This window comes from Anopheles gambiae, chromosome 2, assembly GCF_943734735.2.
Source record: "Anopheles gambiae chromosome 2, idAnoGambNW_F1_1, whole genome shotgun sequence".
In the NCBI taxonomy this organism is placed as follows: domain Eukaryota; kingdom Metazoa; phylum Arthropoda; class Insecta; order Diptera; family Culicidae; genus Anopheles; species Anopheles gambiae.
In genome coordinates this window covers 38,372,043-38,380,392 of record NC_064601.1, presented here as the reverse complement: position 1 = coordinate 38,380,392, position 8,350 = coordinate 38,372,043, and the positions used below count along the sequence as shown (strand labels likewise).

Sequence of the window (8,350 nt, the reverse complement as noted above, 5' to 3'; positions counted from 1 at the left end):
GTGATATAAGATATCATGTTTATGGAAATTGATACAAGGGATATGAAGACGAAGTTTCTTTGAACGCTGTTTCATGCTTCGTTCTGAGAGCTTTAATTTTGTAGTTCTATTTTGTCAATACAAACATGATAGATGTTTGGTCTTACGCTTTATAAAAAGTAAACAAAATTTGACTTAGGCAATACAGTAAAAACAGCATCACAGCTCCACTTGCGACAACGTCCCCGGTAACTTGAACCCTACTCTACCATTCCCTCTCTGCTTCATGTGCCCGGATAGCTCAGTCGGTAGAGCGTTGGACTTTTAATCCAACGGTCTAGGGTTCAAGTCCCTATTCGGGCGGTAATGAGATTGCTTTTTTATAATAACACATCTCTTGTGTACATAATATTGCCTTGTATAGCAAAGTCTAATTGTTGTAAATCACTTCCGTATCCACGACTGGACTTGTTTCTGAACCATAAACCTATTTAAAGTAAAATAAACTGAACCAAGTAAAATCAAAACAAAACTTTTCAACAATGATGCGCTTCATTTTAATGCCACCCGCAAAACAAAGGAGGTTTGCTAACTTTTTGGATCGAACAAACTCGTACGGAGGTTGGTGAAGCAAATAAATAAACACAAAACCCAAGTCTTCTTCTAGCATTGGTTTGGTTCTATTTTGTCTGAAAAGCTCAAATGCGTCGGCTTGAAAATCCCATGAAGGTAAACTGATTCTATAGGTACCGTCACCAAACACTACGGGCCCGACACTTCTTCCGCCGGCTTGTCATCTATTATTTTGGTTACATACGTTATTTACCGAACTTGGCTTTCTATATTCGTCTGCGGCTGGTTGAATTGATGTTTCCGACACGTAGTACGTGTGCGGTGGAAAACAAAGAATGGTAACGAATGGCCGTAAAACAAAAAAGAGAGAAAAAAACACCCAAAAGCCTTTGTGATTGTCGTCAAACGGATGCATGCAATATAATATCGACCGAGGAGAGACAGTACTACGTTGGGGGGAAAGTTTATCGAATTGGGATCTTTCCGATTCCGTGCACTCCGAGCATTTGGGGGCCAAATCCGTTTGCCACACCGCTTTTGTTCATAAATCGAAGCAGGAACATGATGATGTCACAACGAAGGAAGTCACCACAAAGGGATAATTCAGAATCGAAAGCTAGGCATGGGTTGGGTGGAGGAGTGAATGGAGCCGGTATTGTTTCGCTTAGCTTTTCGCGAGGGATGAGGAAGCAAGCACCTAGACGCAAACACGGCCCACAAATTTGTGATAGCGCCTGGTGGAGGCGGCCTGTGTGGGAAGTGGATAGAAAATGGAACTAAATCAAATTTCCGTAACAGTAAAGCCGCTTTGGGTAACCCGGTACTTCCTTCCGTTCGACATCACACTCCCAGCGGCACCCCGGCTTGAGTATTGACTTCGATTTCGATGACGGCATATCCGATTCGTGTTTCTGCTGTTTTGAATGGGGGGAAACCCGGAAGACGAAGGCACGATTCCCTCCCATGATGCTGGTGACTTATAAAATTTTGGCTCAATATCGGTGAAAAGAAAAAAAAAGTAAAATGTGGTTCATGCTCGGACAATGCTTTTGAATGTTATGGGACATTTTGGGGGGAGGAATGATTTTAGCATACGACGGCAAGTGTGTGTGGTAGATCATCTAAAGCAGTAAAATCAAATTTTGATCAATTTAATTTAAACAAATACTAATACCAATGAGGCCAAATGATGCTTCTTGCTGGAATCTTTCAAAATAGTTGTAACGAACGTTACATTTTCGATGGCAGTTCAAATGCGATTCCACCAAATCTCATACCTGCAGACGCTGAAGCGTAAACCAGCGTACATCGCCATACATTGTATCACTCATCCTGCGTACAATGTGGTACAAAATTTCGCAAAAAAAAAAACTCCACAGAAATGGTTATGATCCTGCTCCTGGCAAGCATAAAACAGTCGAGTAAAACTTTATTGTTCCCAAAAGGACACATGGAGGGTTTTGTCGTGTTCGTGTGTCCGTGTCTGCCACAGTCACCGGATTTATTTTGGACTCATCAAATATTTCATTTTATTGGTTCAATTCGGAAGATGATAGTCCAACAGAGTTTCGTTATTTTAGTTTTTTTCTGCTCTGAATTCTATCGTTCTCCTGCTCTCTCTCTCTGTCTGCTTTGTAGTGTTACAGGAACCAACTACCATTTGGTATGGATTTGTCATTTTGTAACAGCTGGTCGGTTTGGGAAATTCGGAACACAAAAGCAAACGAGCAATTGGCAAACGAGTTTCGATCGGTACACTTTGACTGGTGTCGTTTCCTGATACGTGTGTGCATGAACTAACACCGAAGTGTGGCTGTAGGTGTTTTGGGAGTGTTTTTAGTGTACAAAATCCAGTTACATAAGCACTGGTACACGAACTGGCCACACAACCGCAGCATGAATTCGCTTGTTAACCAGTGTCGTAATTTTGTACAAAGTATTCGAACGCCTTAAACCGTGACCATATTCCCTCACCTCGGATCAGGTGGCTTTCAACAAACGCTTTTGCTTGACAACATCATCATCATCCACCCGTCGGGATGGGCACGAGTTTAAATTGGTGACCATATACAGCGAGCACGTGTGCTGTTACGCTTTCAAGAAGTGAAAAATACTGCACACCACTGCAAGATCACCCCAGAAAAAGGCGCTCAGCGATGAAGCAACAAACGTGCGCTTACGATGTGTCCTGCTGAAACGGGAAGCGACAGCAAACGGTGCAGAAGCTGCCAGCGCGGACCTGAATGGCTATTGATATGATGAGTTTTAATATTGCGGAAGCTAACGAAGCGGAAGTGACGAAGCTCCACCGGGCATCTTGAACGGATGTGTTCGAAGCCCCTGATTGGGTGGTGGTAGTAGCACGATCATTGACGCGACTCGATGGAATTCCATTCCCGTGTGCAACTATTGAAGTACTATCAACTAGCTGCACTAGCTGCAGTTTTGTAACGAAGAAGCCCGGCAAAAAGCTGCTCGAGAAAAATAAGCCGGAAATATCGCATTTCGTTTGATGGTTCCCGCCGGTGCACAATGGTTTCGGTTTGCGCCAGGTTACACCGGGATGCATTATGAGTGCGGTTGCAATTGAAAGATGCATCGCCACGTCCTGTCTGTGGCCGTCCATATTCATTCCCGCTCTCTCCCGTTGCTCTTGTTTCCGTTTGTCCGGGTTTCAACCCATCCAGCGTTCCATGTTGCCTCGCAAACAATGTAAACTGAAGACGCAAACACGGTGGCGTAAAGCGTAAAACCTCCTGATGGAAGGATTTGACAAAGTGTGCACGGTGCCATTGTTGGTGTGCGAGGTGCTTGAATTGATGTTTTTTTTTGTATTGTTGTGCCTGTGCTGTCTATTTCTTTTTTGTTACTTTGGGTTTGCTACCTTACTGTTGTCCTTTTTTTAAAGGAGCTTTTCCCTCCATGCTGTTGTTGCCCAATTCTGTGGAGCTCCGTTTATTGGTCGGTAGCGAAAACTGCAGTTCAAGTGAGCGAACCAATTTTCAATTATCGCACCGTCACCCGGTTCTTATTGTGGAAATTAATTTGAGCATTTTTGCTTGATGCATTCGCCGGTGCCATTCGTTGGACGGTATCGTTTTATCGTACCGTTTTTTATCGTTCCGTACCGTTGAATAAAAAATGCAGAGCATCTTGGTACGGATGAGTAAGTATGGTGGTACGGTTCGGTAGTTTTTTTTATTGTTTCGCAGTATTGGGAAGGAAAATAATCACACAATTTAGTTTGAATGATTTTAGCTATTAAATAACGAAAATACGATTCATGTACTGTTTTTAAGAGCAAACTTAGTATGCTCTTAAATTCAAATAAGTATTTGAGATCAAATAAGTGAATGATTGAAAAGGTTATTTTTTCTAGTTTTATTGACTTTGAGCTGAATTGATTTAAAAGATAATAGAAAAATGTTTTAACAAATCTAAAATTTAAATATTTCATGTTCATATTTCGGAGAAGAATCTAAACAAATCTACCGACTAGTGCTAAAAAACTAGCTCTCCGATCTTCACAGCTCGGGATGTGAAATATTACAACTATAAAATCGATGGATCTTCTATTGACCAAACTGATCACATTAAGAATTGTGGAGTTATATTCCACTCTACGATGACATTTGAAAAACAACCAAATTAGTAAATAGTCAGATGTATTTAACTTGTGGTATTCTTGTTCCATTTTGGTAAAGGAACCGAGTTTTTGTGAAATTGTTGTTTTGTATAATATTTTATGTATTGAAATACGCTTGGGAAGTTTGGGAGCTCTCAATCTAACGACTAGAGTATACCTCTCTCTCTCTCTCTCTCTCTCTCTCTTGTTGGCCTGACCACGATAGAGCACGTCGGCCTGGTCAACAATCGTTCTCCAGGATGCTCGGTCGCTGACTGCAACCTACACCCGATCTCCGACATGTCCCGCTTCACCAGATCCAGCCATCGAGTTCGCTATGCTTCCCTGCTCCTTATGCCGCATTTGGGATCGGTATCGAACACCTTCTTGGTGAGGTATTAATTCGGCATCCTCAGGACATGCCCCAGCCATCGTATCCTGTCAGCCTTCGTCACCGTCAGGATGCTCGGTTCGCCATACAGCTCAGCAAGCTCGTGGTTCATCCTTTTCCTTCACGCTCCATGCTCGAACACACCACCAAAGATGGTCCGGACAATGCGTCTCCGGATTTCGCTGCTGATGTCGTTGTCCGAAGTAACGACCGTCCCGAGATAGCCGAACTCCTTTACTACCTTGAGATTGTCGCCGTCAACTAATACACTGCTTCCCAGATGGTCTGAATCTCTTGCAAGCAGGTACTTCGTCTTCGTCGCATTGATTCTCAATACAATTATTGCTAGTTCACGTTTGAGTCGGGTGTACGCCTCACACACCTTCGCTGTTGTCCTGCCGATGATGTCGATGTCATCCGCGAAGCCAAGAAATTGGAGAGACCGGTAGAGGATCGTGCCACGGATGTCGTTGTCTAGCTCCGCGCTTCGAATGACACCTTCTAGGGCGATGTTGAAGAGCAGACAGGAGAGTTCGGCACCTTGCCTCAGACCCCTGTGAGATTCGATCGATTCCGACGTCAAGTTTGATACTCTCACCTTGCAACGACTAGAATATATTCAACGCAAATTCTATTCAATGCAAACAATGTTGTGTTGTTATTTTAAAAATGGAATCTGAAACTACAGTCAAATGCAACAGCTAAATAGAAGTTGTTTTTGCCGATGACCCAACAAACATCCAAGTAAAGATTACAGCCAGAGAAATCAGTTCACCTGAAAGAAACTTTCGCGACGGACGAAGCTGGGACTATATACTATATAGTATATAGCACCAACATAGTACCGGTACTCACATACGCCTCTGAGACATGGACGATGTCCAAATCTGACGAAACCCTCTTAGCTCAGCTTCGATACGAAGATACTCAGAAGGAATCCTTGACTTCGTATGTGTGGAACGACAATGGAGGAGGTGTTATAACGACGAGCTATACGAGATGTACGGCGACTGCACTGTCAAGCTCGACAACCCAGCCTGAAAGACTTAGGCTGTCCACGAGGACAGAGGAGGCGTGGTAGGTCAAAATTGAAGTGACAAGATGGCATGGAGGTGTCCGCCACTAAGGCGTGGATAACGGACTGGCAGAAGGCGAAGGCGAGAGACCGTGAGCGGCTTCAGATACTGCTGAGGCAGGCCAAGACCGCTAAGCGGTTGTAGCATCGAATAAGTTAGTTAGTAATAGGAAGCAGAAAGCATCCAGAATTAAGGTATTCGATTTCATTCTAATCATATTTTAAACATAAAAGCCACCAACGCAAGGGCAGCAAAAACCCCGTCATAAAAATGATACATAATAATTTGTTGTGTTAATTTCTACTCATTATTAAGAAGTAAATTCATATTGTATACCCACCAATTCACAGTATATGTTGAACATTAGTCCCTTGGCTTGTTAGTTGTAAACGTTCGTTTTAAATGTAATGGATGCACTGAACACAATTTGGTTAATTATTTTAAACTACTCACTCGCGCGTCACTAATTCCGTGTCGTGATGCGTGCTAGATGTGCATCAACATTTCCATTCGATTCCACACGCCATCACACGGAAACCCACATGCCCGATCGCTCTAATGAGCCGTAAAAATTCAATACCGAAAATGGTGCTAATTGTGTGAATAGCGGTCACTAGCGCAGAAACGCAACCAAATACCGTCAGGACAGATGAACCTGAATGGCACAAAAAGCTACCACCACCGGAGACTAACCAATTGCCGCACCGTACCGATGCGAGGTGCAAATCCCAGTCCGATACATGCCAACTCTACCACGTTGGATTTCGGTATGTCAAACTTGCGATAAATGTCGTTCGAAACACAGAAACACACATATACACACACTCACAAAATATCCCGTCTGTTCCGAGGCGATCAGGGAGTACCAAAACATGGACACACAAACGAACACAGCGAAAAGGTCACATTTTGATGTTAACCAAACGCAGCGCCCGAATGGAGTGCAAATCCAGGTGAGTTTGAAAGGGTCGGGCCCCGTTGGGAATGATGCGCTCGCCCTTAAGGGGACAATGTCAGGGACAGGGGACATGTCGTATGTCCTACTGCGCCCGCTCGATGGTTGCAAACATTGCTGCGTATACAAATATTTCATTGTATCATCGACAATTCCCACCACATTCCCGGCCCGGACCGGTGCGCATTGGCGTACAGCGGACGGATGGTTTGGGGTATGTGTGTGAGAGTCTGAAGTTTTTTTTGCGTTCCTGGTTTCACATCCAATGTGCTTTACGGGTTGGGTTTTACGCAACGACACTCATTTATGGGTTAAAAAAAATCCAACAAGCAAAGAATACCAAGGTTTTGTGTGGAACAAAATGGCAATGGGCCGTCGGTAGGAAGTCGGTTGGGACAGTTGGCCGGATGTTGGCTAGTGGGGAACGGTCGTCGGAACGATCCTTTCCATAGTGTGGTGGCCTAGAACCGCGACGGAAGCAATTTATTTATTGCGTACACCGTCGCCAGACAAAGTTCTGGACCGTTTCTGTCCCGAACCTGGGAGGGTGGGCAGTGGCAAAAGTGGACCACGCAGCTGTACGGGATACGGTAGCCCTGCGAGAGGCTTTTTATGGGCCCCGTACAGGAGCAACCGTGATCCGTGTCGTTATCATTTGGACATGAAAATGTTTTAAAAAACTGTCGGAAGGAAGGATAGTGGCGAGAAGATTTGTTGGGCAGTAAAAAGTAGTCCTTCACAAAGAAACTCGAAACGGACGACCAAAAAAAAAAAAAGAACAGGATCGTAAACTTGTGCCAAGCAACACAGTTTTACGACGCTGCTGAATGAAAGTTTTGGGATGTGTTTAAAGTTGACCCAGTTTTGAATGGGTTTGAAGATGGCGATAATGTCCGTGTTATTATAATGAAATCATACGCACGCAGTTTTACTGGGTTGGATGTCCCCAATAGCTGAATAAGCTCATAGTATGCTGTTATATTTAAGATGTTATTTATTATTATATCTGAAGGTATCAATACTAAGCATTGGTTTTATTTCGCTGAGTTATTATAGACAATATATTAAAGTCCCTAGTAGTCAGTTACCCGTTTTACTAATCTTTACTCATAGGTGATTGTAGGTTCCGAGTGTTTCTGTTTTCATAGATAAAATGTATAAAAACTTAAGCTCTTTGCTGTCCAAAACTTCACCCCTTCAGGGGTAACAACTTAACGTTTTATTTTTGCTCGTTTATCGCTCTCAGGTATGCAGCATCACTCGTCCGAATGACAGCCCTGACCATTCCTGATACCTTTTCCGGTAGCGACATTAATGTCACTCACCACTTATCACCGCTGGAAAATGTGCTATCCGTTTGAAAAATCTTTAATTAGCAAAAACAAATTAAATTACCCCCCGTTGCGGCCCGCATTTCGCATCCCCCCCCCCCCACCACCACCACCACCACCACCACCACCACCACCTCCACGATTGCTTCAGTAGGACGTCAGCGTCAAAGCGTGTTTGACTTTATGATTAAATGTAGCATAACTTATACAGTGCACGTTAGCTTTTGCCAATAGAGTGCCCTCAGAGCGGCTAAGCAAGATGCTGGCAGACCATCGCATGTGCTTCGAAACAGACTCGGGGTGGACAGAGGCTCGGTGCGGGTTAATCCCCGTCCCCGGTAGCCGGCGTAGGAGTTTTCGGGGATGGATGCGATGTACCTTTTGTCAAGGAGGGAATAGCTTTCAGCCCTGTGTGACCCT

The 8,350-nt window shown here is 44.0% G+C and overlaps 1 non-coding gene across 1 annotated transcript; it reads left to right on the top strand.

Annotated features, from left to right (window-relative positions):
• The first annotated feature begins 269 nt into the window (after positions 1–269).
• On the top strand, positions 270–342 carry Trnak-uuu (transfer RNA lysine (anticodon UUU)). The gene has a single exon. It is a non-coding gene; the product is annotated as a tRNA-Lys (tRNA).
• Positions 343–8,350: the final 8,008 nt, after the last annotated feature.